This window comes from Haemaphysalis longicornis, unplaced genomic scaffold (genome assembly GCF_048455015.1).
Source record: "Haemaphysalis longicornis isolate Haplotype H1 unplaced genomic scaffold, Haemaphysalis longicornis Haplotype H1 scaffold_10, whole genome shotgun sequence".
Lineage (NCBI taxonomy): Eukaryota > Metazoa > Arthropoda > Arachnida > Ixodida > Ixodidae > Haemaphysalis > Haemaphysalis longicornis.
The window spans coordinates 15,497,640-15,511,007 of record NW_027526204.1 but is presented as its reverse complement, the minus strand read 5'-3'; the positions used below and the strand labels follow the sequence as shown (position 1 = coordinate 15,511,007).

At 46.6% G+C, this 13,368-nt stretch overlaps 1 long non-coding RNA gene across 1 annotated transcript; it reads left to right on the top strand.

Annotated features, from left to right (window-relative positions):
* The first annotated feature begins 2,450 nt into the window (after positions 1-2,450).
* On the top strand, positions 2,451-3,096 carry LOC144157621 (uncharacterized). The gene is made up of 3 exons (XR_013319802.1): positions 2,451-2,690; positions 2,766-2,926; positions 2,992-3,096. It is a non-coding gene; the product is annotated as an uncharacterized LOC144157621 (long non-coding RNA).
* Positions 3,097-13,368: the final 10,272 nt, after the last annotated feature.

Below are 13,368 nucleotides of genomic sequence, written 5' to 3'. Positions count from 1 at the left end.
GCTGCCCGAGCACGAGATGCGGCGAGAGGCCGAAGGATGGCGTTACCTGCGCGCAAGAATGAGCACAGCACCGATCGCTAGAATGACTATCAACGTAGGAAAAAGGTTCCACATGCGAGAAAGGGGAGGATAGTGGTGTGAAAAACTGTGTTAAGGATAGTCATTCGCAATTGTGAAGATAGCAGCGACCAACTATCTCTCTTGGTGTTAAGCCTAAAGTTCTCAACATCAGCGGCGATCCGTGCATCCTGAGCCGGCTGGAGCTGTTGGGGAAGGCGTTCTAAAGCTCGTCGGGGACCAGCGTCTGCGCTCGGGTCCCTCTACCTTTAGGGGGGGCGACCAACGTTCCGCTCCCCCATTCTAAAACATGCGTATGTGAAGCAATGCCACGTTCAGGGGTGAGACGTACAGCTGAATCAGATTTGGGAGCAGTTTTAGTAGCAGCGAAACCTCGAATTTGGAGCAGAGGAACCTTGATTTGGAGCAGAATGATGACATTTATCACGTAATCTTAGGAGCCTAAAAATCAAATTTTGGGTGATGGGCGATGGAGGGTAGCTCCATATCTCATCTTCGCGAATTAAAAAAAAGTGTCATGTGTTAAGGGGACTCCCCGGAGAGGGGAGACCTCAAAATCACCCGAAAAAGGAACAAAGAAACGGCCATTTGAAGTGCGTGCCAGCAGCGCACCAATGATCGAACGCCGCACCGAAACCACAAGGCATCACGGTCAAATATGGCAGCGCACTGGTCAGCCAATCAGAACGCCGTGCAGGAGACCAGTGGCGACCATATATGGACAAGAAAAGGCAACGAGCCAATGACAGTGTGCCGCGATGAAGCCCAGAGGGGTTAAAAGCCGGGCGCACAAGAAGCAGGGGTAGGCAAGAAACCAGGAGGCGGAAGGAGCACGTGAGCTTCAAGGAACGAGCCAGGGGGACGCGGCCAGGCCACCGACTATGCCTACCAAGCCTGGGCGGGAGCGTGCCGACTTAGCATTCGCTGCGGCATCCTAGGCGCACCACGAACCTGTGTCGTCATGGCCCGAGTGGTGGTGGTCGGGCACCTGCGGGCAACGTCCATGCTCCGTTGAACTTCGCTTCGACAGCCCGGAAGGGCTTCGTTCGTGGTGAGACCTACCTGGGACCTCCAGCGGCAGCGGCTACCAGGAGGTAGCCAGCGAGGAAACTTCAGGACGCGCGGAGCGTGTGCCGCCTAAGGAACGAACACCGGCATCAACAATACGATGACGGCTACCACCGAGTCGCGGCAAAACAAGGGTGCGACACGTTAACGCCGACGACCGGTGTAGGCCAGTCCAATAGGCACGTATTCATAGGACGGAACTATGGAGTTGTGATTGTAGAGAGATCACCTAGAAGGTGATGGATTTAATGTATTTGAACTAATGGTGTAGGACTTCATTGTACAGACTTTTGAATTTTGATTTGAATTGTATTTTGGGAGTTTTAGTCAGGGATTTCAGTGTTTATTGGTTGACTGTAACTGATTTATTACGTGGTTTGCTTGAGGGTTTTTCTGGTGCAATCAATGTGTTTTGTCGAACCCGTCAATGGCTTTCCTGCATCCATCTCTCTAAGCTGGTCAAGACAACCCCACGATTCGTTCACGTGACAATAAAACAATTATTACCCCCTGCTTTAAGAGTTATTTCTCAAAAAACTGCTTCAGCTTGGCCACTGATGCCCTGTTCCACAACCCTTGCTCACTTCTCATAAGTCTGCTGTTCATCACCACTGCCCAATTCTCTCGGCACACTTTGCACTTCAGACTTCACTTCACCTTCCGTTTTTTTCACACTTGTCTCTGGTGCACTCCTGTCCTCAAATCGTTACCAGTTTGTTCACACAGACTTCACCATTTCTTCAACCAACACCTCACCTCTCACACTAATCTACTTTCACAATCGATTTCGTGCATACCCCGAAATCAAGCACTTTCCCACATCTCAAATTTGAAACCACTTCGCAACTACCGCATGTATGGCTACACTTCATGTATTTACACCAACCTACTCATACAATCTACTCGAACACATCAAATATCTAATATTTCACACCACTATGTCTCAATCCGAACTTCGTCACTCACTAATTCATCTCTTTATTATATAGATTTACTCCAACCTTGCCTTTTCACAATAGCACAATGTTTATGCTGTGCCACAATACACAACTTATTCGTAACCGTTATGGGTCCTACTTCTGTCCGAGTCAACTTCGTGTTCCATCAGGTCTGTTGATTTTGGCCTTCATCTTAACATTTTTCTCCTTCAACCACTCAGAACTCTTGGCTACACTGTTGGCTCGGCTTTGACGCTCACCAATATTAATTCGTCTCCCCGACCTATGACTCCGGCTCAAGTTTCGCCGCGCGCATGCAGCGCCGTTTCCTCCCCTGGCGGCCTTTGCTCCCATTTAATTGCCGCACACGGGGTGCGCTCTTCCGCAGATTCGCTTGGAGTACGCTGCTTGCTGCTTCGTCGTGATGAAAACTAGCGCGCCTAAGAGGAAAAGACAGGGCTCTAAATATTGTTGTGTAGTTGGGTGCCACAACAGCGTCGCAAACACGAAGGGAAAAGAGCCCATCGTCAAGTTCTATTCGTTTCCCGGCAAGTGGTACGAGACAGACGGCCGAGAAGCCTGGATTAGGGCTGTGCGGCGGAAAAAGTGAGTGACCGTTTCTCTGCCTTTCTCCTGTCATTCAGTAGCAGAACTGCACTAAATTACCTTACTTTCTAATAGCTCTGATGGCTCCCCGTGGCTCCCCCAAAAAACACACGAATATGCAGCAGGCACTTCGTGAACAATGCAAAGAGCGAGAGCCAGGCCAACCCAGCCTACCTGCCGACTCTGTTTCCGGATGTTTACAAAAAGCGGCGGGTAAGCGGTGAGAGACACGAAAGGTAAGATGAAGGGTAGAATCAGCCAGATTTCGCACTGACTTATACTCGCCCTGCTTTTACCGCAGGTGGGCAAAGCGGAATCGATCAGCTGCTCGAAATTTGACGTCACCTCATGCGCCCGAGGAATCCTCACCCGTGGACGTGCTGTCGAACGCGTCGGAGCCCGACTGTGCACACTGTGACCAATTTATCCCTGCAAACTTCTTGATCTCATCTACCCATCTAACTTTCTGCCGCCCCCTGCAACGCTTGCCTTCTCTAGGGATCCGCTCTGTTACCCTTAATGACCAGCGGTTATCTTGCCTTCGCATTACATGCCCTGCCCCCGTCCATTTCTTTTTCTTAATCTCTACTAATATGTCTTTAACACCAGTTTGCTCCCTGACCCACTCCGCTCTCTTCTTGTCCCTTAATGTTACACCTATCATTTTCCGCTCCATTGCCCGCTGAGTCGTTCTCAATTTAAGTTGAACCCTCTTAGTGAGCCTCCAAGTTTCTGCCCCGTAGGTGAGTACCGGTAAGATGCAGCTGTCATACACTTTCTTATTCAGCGAGAATGGTAGGCTGCTATTCATTACCTGAGAATGTCTGCCATATGCACCCCACCCCATTCTGATCCTTCTAATTATCTCTGCCTCATAGTTGGGATCTGGGGTCACAACTTCGCCTAAGTAGATATATTCGCTTACCGCTTCTACTGCCGCGCCACCTATCTCAAACTGCTGTGCTATCCCGAGGTTATTGATCGTTACTTTAGTTTTCTGCATATTAATTTTCAGGCCCACGGTTCTACTGTTCGCCCAGTGCGGAAAGCATGCTTTGCAATTCGTCCCCCGAGTTACTTAGCAAGGCAACGTCATCAGCAAATCTGAGGTTACTGAGGTATTCTCCATTAACCCTTACTCCCACCTATTCCCAATCCAACGTTCTAATACTTCTTGTAAGCATGCTGTGAATAACATTGGAGAGGTTGTGTCTCCTTGTCTGACACCCTTCCTTATAGGTATTTTACTTCTCTCCCTATGGAGGATGATGGTAGCTGTAGACCCATTGTAGATATCCTCTAGTATTCTTACATAATGCTCAACTACCCCCTGGTTCCGTAATGACTGAATGACTGCTAGGGTTTCGACCGAGTGAAATGCTTTCTCATAATCTATGAAGGCTATATATAGGGGTTCAGTATACTCAGCGCACTTCTCTATCACCTGATTGATCGTGTGAATATGGTCCATTGTTGAATAACCTTTACGGAACCCTGCTTGTTCTTTAGGTTGACTGAAATCTAAGGTTGCAGAGATTCGGTTAGCAATTACCTTGGTAAATACCTTGTAGACGACTGACAGTAAGCTGATCGGCCTGTAATTTTTCAAGTCCTTCATGTCGCCTTTCTTATGGATTGGGATGATGTTCGCGTTCTTCCAAGATTCCGGTACCATTGCGGTCATTAGGCATTGCGTATACAGGGTTGCCAGTTTTTCAAGTACAATTTCTCCGCCATCCTTCAAGAGGTCTGCTGTTATCTGATCCTCACAAGGTGCTTTGCCCCCTTTCATTTCTTTCAAAGCCTTCCTTACTTCTTCGGTCGTTACTGGTGGGATGTCTATCTACTCTGAACTACTGTCTCGTTCGGCATTATCCTGCATGTCCCGGCTACTGTACAGATCTTTATAGAACTCCTCGGCCACTGTGACTATTTTATCCCTATTTGTGATGATATTGCGTTGCTTATCCTTAAGTGCATACATCTGATTTTTCCCCACGCCAAGACGTCTCTTCACTGCTTTCAGGCTACCTCCGTTCTTTACAGCGTATTCGATCCTTCCCATATTATACTTCTGTATGTCAGCTGTCTTACGCTTATTGATTAACTTCGAGAGCTCGGCTAGTTCTATTCTGTCAGCTGCGGTAGAGATTCTCATGGTTTGCCGTTTCCAGATTAGATCTTTCGTCTCCTGTGAAGGTTTACCAGTATCCTGTCTAGCCATAGTGCCCCCGACTTCTACTGCACACTCCGTGATAATGCGTGTAAGGTTGTCGCTGGCTTCCTGTGTCGTGGGCTCGGCTTCCTCGTTAAGGACGGAATATCGGTTCTGCAGCGCGATCCTGAGTTCTTCTACTTTACGTCTTACTGTTAGCTCATTTATCGGCTTCTTTCGTAGTAGCTTGTTGCGGTCCCTCCTCAAAATCTAGCCTAATTCGAGATCTTACCATACGGTGGTCACTACACCTTACCCTTCCGAGCACTTCCACATCCTGCACGACGCCAGGGTTATCGCATAATATGAAGTCTATTTCATTTTTGTGCTCCCCATTCGGGCTCCTCCAGGTCCACTTCCGACTCTCCCGTTTACAGAAGTTATTCATTATGCGTAGGTTATTCCGTTCTGCAAACTCAGCTAGTAGGTCCCCCCTGCTATTTCTACTCTACTCCCACAGTCACTATAACACGTTAACTGTCTCTGTCGAATTCAAACCAATCCTATCGCCGGTACCACGGTGCGATGCCGATGACGTACGTGGCTCAGTGGGTCGGTTGGCTTACGCGTCATCGAGCGTCGCCGAACGTCGCGATGGCCCGTGCTGGTGCGTCGTGGTCCGGATGACCGCGGTGCAATGCCCCGGCTTCGCTGAGCAGCCCGGCTCAGCAGGAGGCCAGCAGTGCGAAGCTGCTGGTCATTGGTGGTCCCGAGCTGTCCGCTGCCAGAGGGTGCGATGCCGCTGGTGCGTCGTGGGGCATAGCTCGACAGGTCGCCAGCGGTGCGATGCCACCGGTCAGCAGGAGGCCAGCAGAGCGAAGCCGCTGGTAATAGGTGGTTCCGAGCTGCCCGCTGCCAAACGGTGCGATGCCGCTGGTGCGTTGTGGGCACGGCCCGAACTTTCTACTGTTCTTCCCAAGACCTCGTTCCACTCTGTCCACTCCAACTTCGTCGTCCTCCTCTTCACCTCGCATTCTATCGTGTCAGGTTCCCATTTGCTGGTCAGCTAACCTCCTCCTCCTCCTAATCACTCTGTGGATGTTCTTCATTGGCCCCTTCCAAATCCTTCTCGCCATCCCGTACTCTGATTCTTCTTTCTCTTGGCGAAGCCCAGCGAAGCCCAGATGGCGAAGCCCAGTGACGTCGTTCCGGAGATACGGCGCTCCGAAAATTTTTTTTATCAACTTGCACTAGTTTGTCCCATCAGTATACATAAATATTTTTTCTACAGGACTTTGCAATGGCTTTAGATGGGGAACTTTAAAAGCTCAGATATGTGCAACCCGACATTATGACTTTCGAAAAAACCTCGGGGAGAATTTTATGTGGGTTTTTATTAAATCACCAATCAATTAAACCTTTACAAGCAGCATCACCTTGGGGGTGCTGGGAAATTATGCCGTCAGTGAGCATTTTGACTCGCCCACTGAAACTGACAGGAGCATTAAAATCCTTGGCTCTCAGACTGTTTTGCAGCAGTTTGGCACAATTTTTGCAATTTTCAAGCTCTTGGAGCAGCCTGGCACAGAAAAAGAAATTGGCATCAAACCTGCACAATATGCGCAGCTGTCTCTCCCCGTAAAAAGAATAGCTCTACTTCCCAAGAATGGTGATTTGAAACAATCAATTTTTTTGGAGAAATTACAGGATGTAAGACCCCTGTAACCATTAAAGTTTTTATGCTTCCTTTAAAGTAACATATATGACCTAAAGCTTTAATTAGGTCCATTTGGTCATTACAGTGCCATATACAAAATATTGTCACGGCATGGCTGTTGCACGCGCCCGGCCACAAAGAACAAAGAAAGGATGCCTCGCGAAGCAACCAACCAATCAACAGCGGCCAACCAACTAAGCCACGTGCTGAAGAAGAAGGGACGTGTGGTGGGGCGAGAGAGAGCTCGGTGGCAGCGGAACTAGGGCGTTCCTTTTTAGTCAGGCACAAGTTCGCCTTTTAATAAATCTGTTTGTGCTTTTACCACCATCATCTTCTTGTGTTTGTGCCTCCCTACAACATTGGAAGCTCAGTCAAATGTAGGATCCCAGGTTGCATTGTCATATCTGGATGCTGCAGCTGTTACGCAGACAGTGCAGAATTTGCTTGTATTTGTAAACGAAAAAAATTCAGTGACTTTCTTATTTTCGCACCAATCCTGAAAATTGTTTTCAGGATTCCACCAATTATTTTCAGGAAAGGACCTGAAATGTACTCGAAAGGAAAGAGCAGCAAAAATCCTTTAAAGGTTGAACAGGAGGAGCAGGTCCAGCCCTAACCTCACTAGTCTTTTGGGATCAGGAGCGTAATAATGTAGACCTTTCGAAAAAAGAGTTTAAGTGAAACATTGAGTGCACGATACCTGTAAGCAAAGGCCCTGCACTTTCGCTTGGTTTTCAATCAGCTACACTACACTATAATCTATCAAGGTTATTCCTCATAACACAGTGACTCTCAGCCACCGACCCGCAAGCTGTTCCTTTCTTATCACACCTCTTTGTACAGAACTGCAATGCCACGTGAATTTACAAAGGTGATACGGCTTCTCTGGTAGCACCTTATCACACAACGGCAGCAGTGCTGTCTGGGAGCGGTTCAGTGAAAATGAACCACGTGACTAGGCCAGGGTTTAATGACTAACATATGAAAGCATGGCATTGAGAGATTTTACAGGAATGAAGACTAAATAAACGCTCCGGGCACCGACAGAAAACTGCTTTTCTGGCACTTGGGTCTTGTCCCGGCATTGACGGAATGTTGGCTGGCCTGCCTGCGCTCACAACTCAGCGCGAGCCAGCATTGCCACCCCATTTTGGCCACAACACCCCACATTGTGCTTGAAAAAACCCTACATTGCCCTACGCAATATTGTAGGTGGTGCTACGTTTTTCTCAACGCTAAAGAATTACTATGTCGTGACATATGTAAATTTATTGGCTATTTGTATGTCTTTGTTTTAGGTTATTTGTGTAATTTTTTAGTACTTTCACAGCGAAGCTACATATGCTTCCGTTTTATAATGCAGCGTGTGCAGAAAAATCGGCGAATAATGGAAAAGTTCGGCCTTCAGAGATACATTGTGTTGCCTTCTTGAAGGCTTCCCGAAATTACCTTTTGGTTGGTGCTAGTGCCATGGTGATATGTGCACCTTGAAGGGCTTCCTGAGCAATGTCTTCACCGGTGCTTTTACCTTCTAAGAGCTCACATCACCGGTTACCCATTCACAGGTGCGCGGGGGGTGAGGGCGGGATGCTTGCAAGCGCAGCCAAGCTGCATGCACTCACCAATTGAGAACCATTTTAATAGAATGGCTACTATAATACAAGTGTGACCCTTACGTATTTAAAACAATCCGAAAACACAATAAGCGGCAAGTAGTCGTGAAGACGATTCAATTGCACTTTGAGTTTTTTATTTCCATGATTCGTACTTCACAGTGAAGTTCTCAATATTGGAAATGGACATCCACATGTTTGTCTGCTTAGTACAATTATAGTCCTTCCAACTTTCATGCAGATAAATGGCTAAGTATGCTCATTTGGAAGTTACAAATAAATGTGGTTTCTTACGTCCACTCCTTGGAATCCACCCAGCTTCGCTGGACATCCTTCTTCAGAAAGTAGGACACTGAATTTTTTATTCATTCTTGATTGGCTTCTGATTCAGAAATTATTTCTCTCCCATGTTAACGATGGCCAGATACTAATTGTGTGAAGTCATTGAAAGCACCATGCAGTGGCACTTATATAGTTTCATATTATTATACACTTACTGCTGACATTTCCTCTATGTTGATCGTGGAGGACAGCTCCGTTGCAGATAGTGAACATTCCATTCTTAATGATCTCTTTCCTCTGTGCACGCATTCCGCTCGTGCTCTGTCGTTTTCTGATGATTTGATTTATACAGATTATGCAAGCGGATGTTCAAACCCATTCGATGAAGGAATAATTTCATACTTAAGCAGGTTCATTTGGTGAAACTCAAAATCGCTCTACGCTGGCAGAAAACTGGCTCAACGGCACTACGGGCCAATGATAAGAGAAAAATTGATAGAACGTCCTACAAGTATTACAAAAATCGTACAGTTGGCAACACTGGCGTCAAGTAAAAATGAATCGTCAGTACATACAGCTGGACGGCGGACAAACAATCCGCCTTTTTCATTGCGCTCTGGTGTCATCTGGTGGCGCCACCAAAAAGCGCTATGGCAGGGGTGCAAGTGGGCTGCCACTGCAGCGGAAGGGGAATGAGGGCTCCGTCGTTGGTGTTTATTTGTTTTATGTGAATTGTATAGCCAACCTAAAGCCGCAAAAGGAATAACTATGCTAGAAGACATGCGTTTCAACGTGGGATACATCTGAACAAGCGTGTGACGCTCACTACTTCTTTTTGCAGCGGTTCCGCAAGCATCAGTATCGGAGGGTGGCTATCTGAGGCTGTTAAAGTGATTTTCTCACGGCATTTCTTTTTCTGGCTCTTAAAAGAGAGGGGAGGGGGACACGGGCATCTGTGAGACAGCAGCGTAAACACAGAACTTGTTGTTGTATTCATAAAAATTATTGCTTGAAGCTGGTATGCAGATTTCAGCATTGCAAAAAATTATACGTGGCTTCAGACTTGTTCAATTCGGCCGTTCTTTTTTCTTGCTGTTTCTTATCATAACGAGAATTGCATGGGCAGATTACTTTTGTGAGCGTTTTCGCCGAAGAAACCGAAGTCCCGACGTATCTTAGAAAATTGGTTTTTGTGGTGCATTTTTATTCGTAAGCACACTTGTTCATTGTAGTCGCACAATTACACATTCGTTATAAGAACTATGAGTTTCAAAAGTTAGTGTTGGTTCATTCCTTTTTAACAGCGGAAAAATCGCGGGCCAAAAAAGTGGTGCACCGGAACTAAATTTCTACTGAAATCGCAAGCTCCTCATCATTTGGATGAATACATTTCCCAGCAGTCGAGGGCTGTTTGCCGATTACAAGAAAAAATATATTACTTTCCACAAGTATGCCAGAAAAAAAGAAAAGAGATCCCCAAGAGGATTCAAACCACCACATTCGAGCAAGCTTATGTCTCTGACGCTCTAGACCACTTGGCCACGGCGCAGCAAGTGACTGCTCGAATGCCACCGACATGAAGCTGAGGTTCACCTTATCTTCTTGCGCCTCTCTGAGAAAGTGGTTTTTATAGTTTTGCTTGCAAGGAAACGGATCATCATTCTTTTTTTCAACGTCTCTTGGCCCCCCTCCCCAAATACCTGGTACCCATAGTCCGCGTCACTTATTCAGCCAGGAAACACGATCGCAAGCAGACCGCTAGTCCACCAATCGGAAAAAAAAGTGCTTTTCGTACTTTTGTTTCATGCTTTATGACTGAAACTTGGTTGACTTTGATTCTTCCTTTCCTAGATTAAGTTCAGTTACCCTTCTTCTAGGCTTACTATGCCTTACACTTTCTACAAGCGTGCCAGCTGTGTACGCATACGGAGCTTCGGTCAAGCGAAGTCAGCGAAGCGTCGCTACGGATCGCATAGTGTGAAGGTACGCTCGCTTCTTTGACCTTACAAAGTTTATTACGTTTTACAAACTAACAAAATAGAGGCACATTCAACGTGGCCCGAATCTTGTCGGGGTCTACTGGCTGCCTTGGTCAACGATCGAGCCTGCCAAACCGTACCCGGCCGCATGCTTTCACAACACGGGCTCAGTTACAGCCGCAGACAGCAGTGGAATCACCACGGAGCAGACCGGCCAACTCCTGCCAGACTTTTTCTGGCCTCCTCCGCCAGGGCTATGCGCATGCGCAGTAGCGTTGTGAAAGAGGTGTATTCTCAGCAAATTTTCACAACACACTACATGTCCGCATAGTCTGCTTTCACTGGTGATAACTAGGTTAAGGGTTAAAAGTCACTTTTGTTGGGTTATAAACGCATATATTTTATAGAAAGGTAAGGAAGACAATAGAATAATGACAGTGGAAACCTGTGCACAGCATACCTACTACCACAACACTAACAAGCTCAACATTGGCATGTTCCAACATCCCAACAAACAATAAATTGACACCACTTCGGCCACACATGTACATGCTTGCTCTAACAAGCTCAGGTCCATCAGTTCACTCAAGTTTGAAGCTCCTACACATTAATTTATGTCCTTGCCACTTTCACCTGGTGGCTGACGATTCAGGATCGCCTGTTTTGCTTTCACATACTTGGGGCTCCGGGTCAAACTTGGAGGCTCGCTAAAAGGGTTCAACTTAAATTGAGAAGCACTCAACGAGCAATGGACCGGAAGATGATAGGTGTAACTTGGTAGAGAAGAGAGCGGAGTGTGTAAGGGGATGAATGCATCTTAAGGACATATTAGTAGAAATTCAAAAGGGATGGACGTGGGCAGGGCATGTAATGCGAAGGCAAGATAACCGTTGATCATTAAAAGCAACACAGTAGATCCTACAGAAGCAAGCGCGGCAGCGGGAGGCAGAAATTTAGATGGGCAGATGAGTTTAAGAAGTTTGCGGGGATAAATTGGTCGCAGTTAGCACAGGACTGGGATAAATTCAGGTATATAAGAGAGGTGAAGGCCCTGCAGTGGGCCTTGGCAGGCTTATTGAGGATGATTTGAGGCTCTGATATTAAGCAATTCTTGTTGTCACTTTGGCCCGGTGGCTGATTATTCAGGGTCGTCCCGTTTAATGCAATCTTTCGTCGGAGTGTGGAAGAATAAAAATCCCACCCCTTTTCGTGTTCTTCAAGGCGTGAGCAAAATGCAGATTCTCTTAGCTGTACAAAATGCTGCAAGTCAGAGGATTCTGCCCAAAAGCAATGCATACAATACAGTAGCGGACAGATTAGCAAAGCATAGCTGAAATTGGCGAAAGACATCACCGAGCAGCTGAGCGTCACGAGCAATACTGAGAGGAATACTCAGGTTGTTGAGGAACACAAAATGAACTGAGGAGAAAATGTGCCTCTGAAATAAATTGCTGTTTTGATTGACAATAAGACAAGTAATCCAGTCACTTCAACAAAGTTTTAGAGAAGGAGGCGATTACCAGGACATTGCTTTATTTAACATATGTACACCCGCCCAATTTTTTACCAATATCACGGGAGCGTCGACCGTTCGGTCGATCAGCGCCGCGTAATGGAGTGATACGGCAAACTCGGTGAGAGTAGCCGCATGCGCACTAAGCAAAGGCCGCTGCTGCCATCGGCTGCTATGCTGTTCCAAGAGCGGACGGCCGCCCCCGGATTTTTGTTATTTCCTTATTACACTGCCTGCCACACTCGAAATTTTTCTTCACGACCACGCACGTGATGCCAACTGAAAATAGAGTAATCAGGATTGCCTAACGTAAAGTTCGTTAAGTGCAAGGTTTGTTCGGCAATGCTATTTACTCTGTTTTCAGTTGGCGCCACGTGCGTGGTCTTGAAGAAAAATTTAGAGTATGGCAGGCAGTGTAATAAGCAAATAACAAAAATCGGGGGCGGCCGTCTGCTCTTGGAACAGCATAGCAGCCGATGGCAGCAGCGGCCTTTGCTTAGTACGCATGGGGCTATTCGCGCCGAGTTTACCGTATCACTCCATCACACGGCGCTGATCGACCGAACGGTCGACGCTCCTGCGATATTGGCAAAAATTGGGTGGGTGTACATCTATGTATCGGTGGCTGGTGTTCAGAACCCTTTCGACTGCTTCTGGGCAAAACTTTTCTGACAACCATAGATTATAGCGTGTTTACAATATTTCATCCTTCATTAAATGTACATTTAAAACAATCTGTTTTTGACAAATAGTACAGGCATATTGGATTTTTCTCCATGATGGAATCTTGCATGATATATCAAACATGCTTTTTGACATAGATAGCAAACAGCTTTTCAAGAGAGTGCAATTGCTTGTGCAGAACAGTTTTTCTAAATGGTAGTTCTCACAAAAGTGCAATCATTTAAGCCTAACAAAAAGCTTTGAGAAAAAGCTCTCCCGATGTGGTGAACAGAGCCTGCAAAGGAGTGAAACTAGCCTGATGGATACTACGGACATAATGTGTGGCGTTAGTGCAGTAGTTTATGTTAAACAAAGAAGTGTCTTTCAGTAAGCTGCCTCCCTCAATTAATACACAAGTATGGGTTCCCACTGAAGTGTAATTCTTCATGAGCAATCAATCCCCTTTCTTTGTGTAAATCTGACAGGAGATGCAGAATTATGACCTTTTCTGAGACAGCACTCCTTCTTGAGTGACCAAGCTAGACTATGAATAAAGCTCTTTTGACAGGTTCTACAGACAGTCTTTCAAGAGAGTGCAGTCTTTCCCGAGACCAGGTGAACTTTGTGAGTAAAGCTTCTCTGAGAGATGACACACACAGAGCCCTTGATGAGAATGCAGTGTTTCATGGGTGACCAGGTGGGTTTCTTGAGTAAAGCTCTTCTAACAGTTGCTGCACACAAAAGGCCTCTACAGAG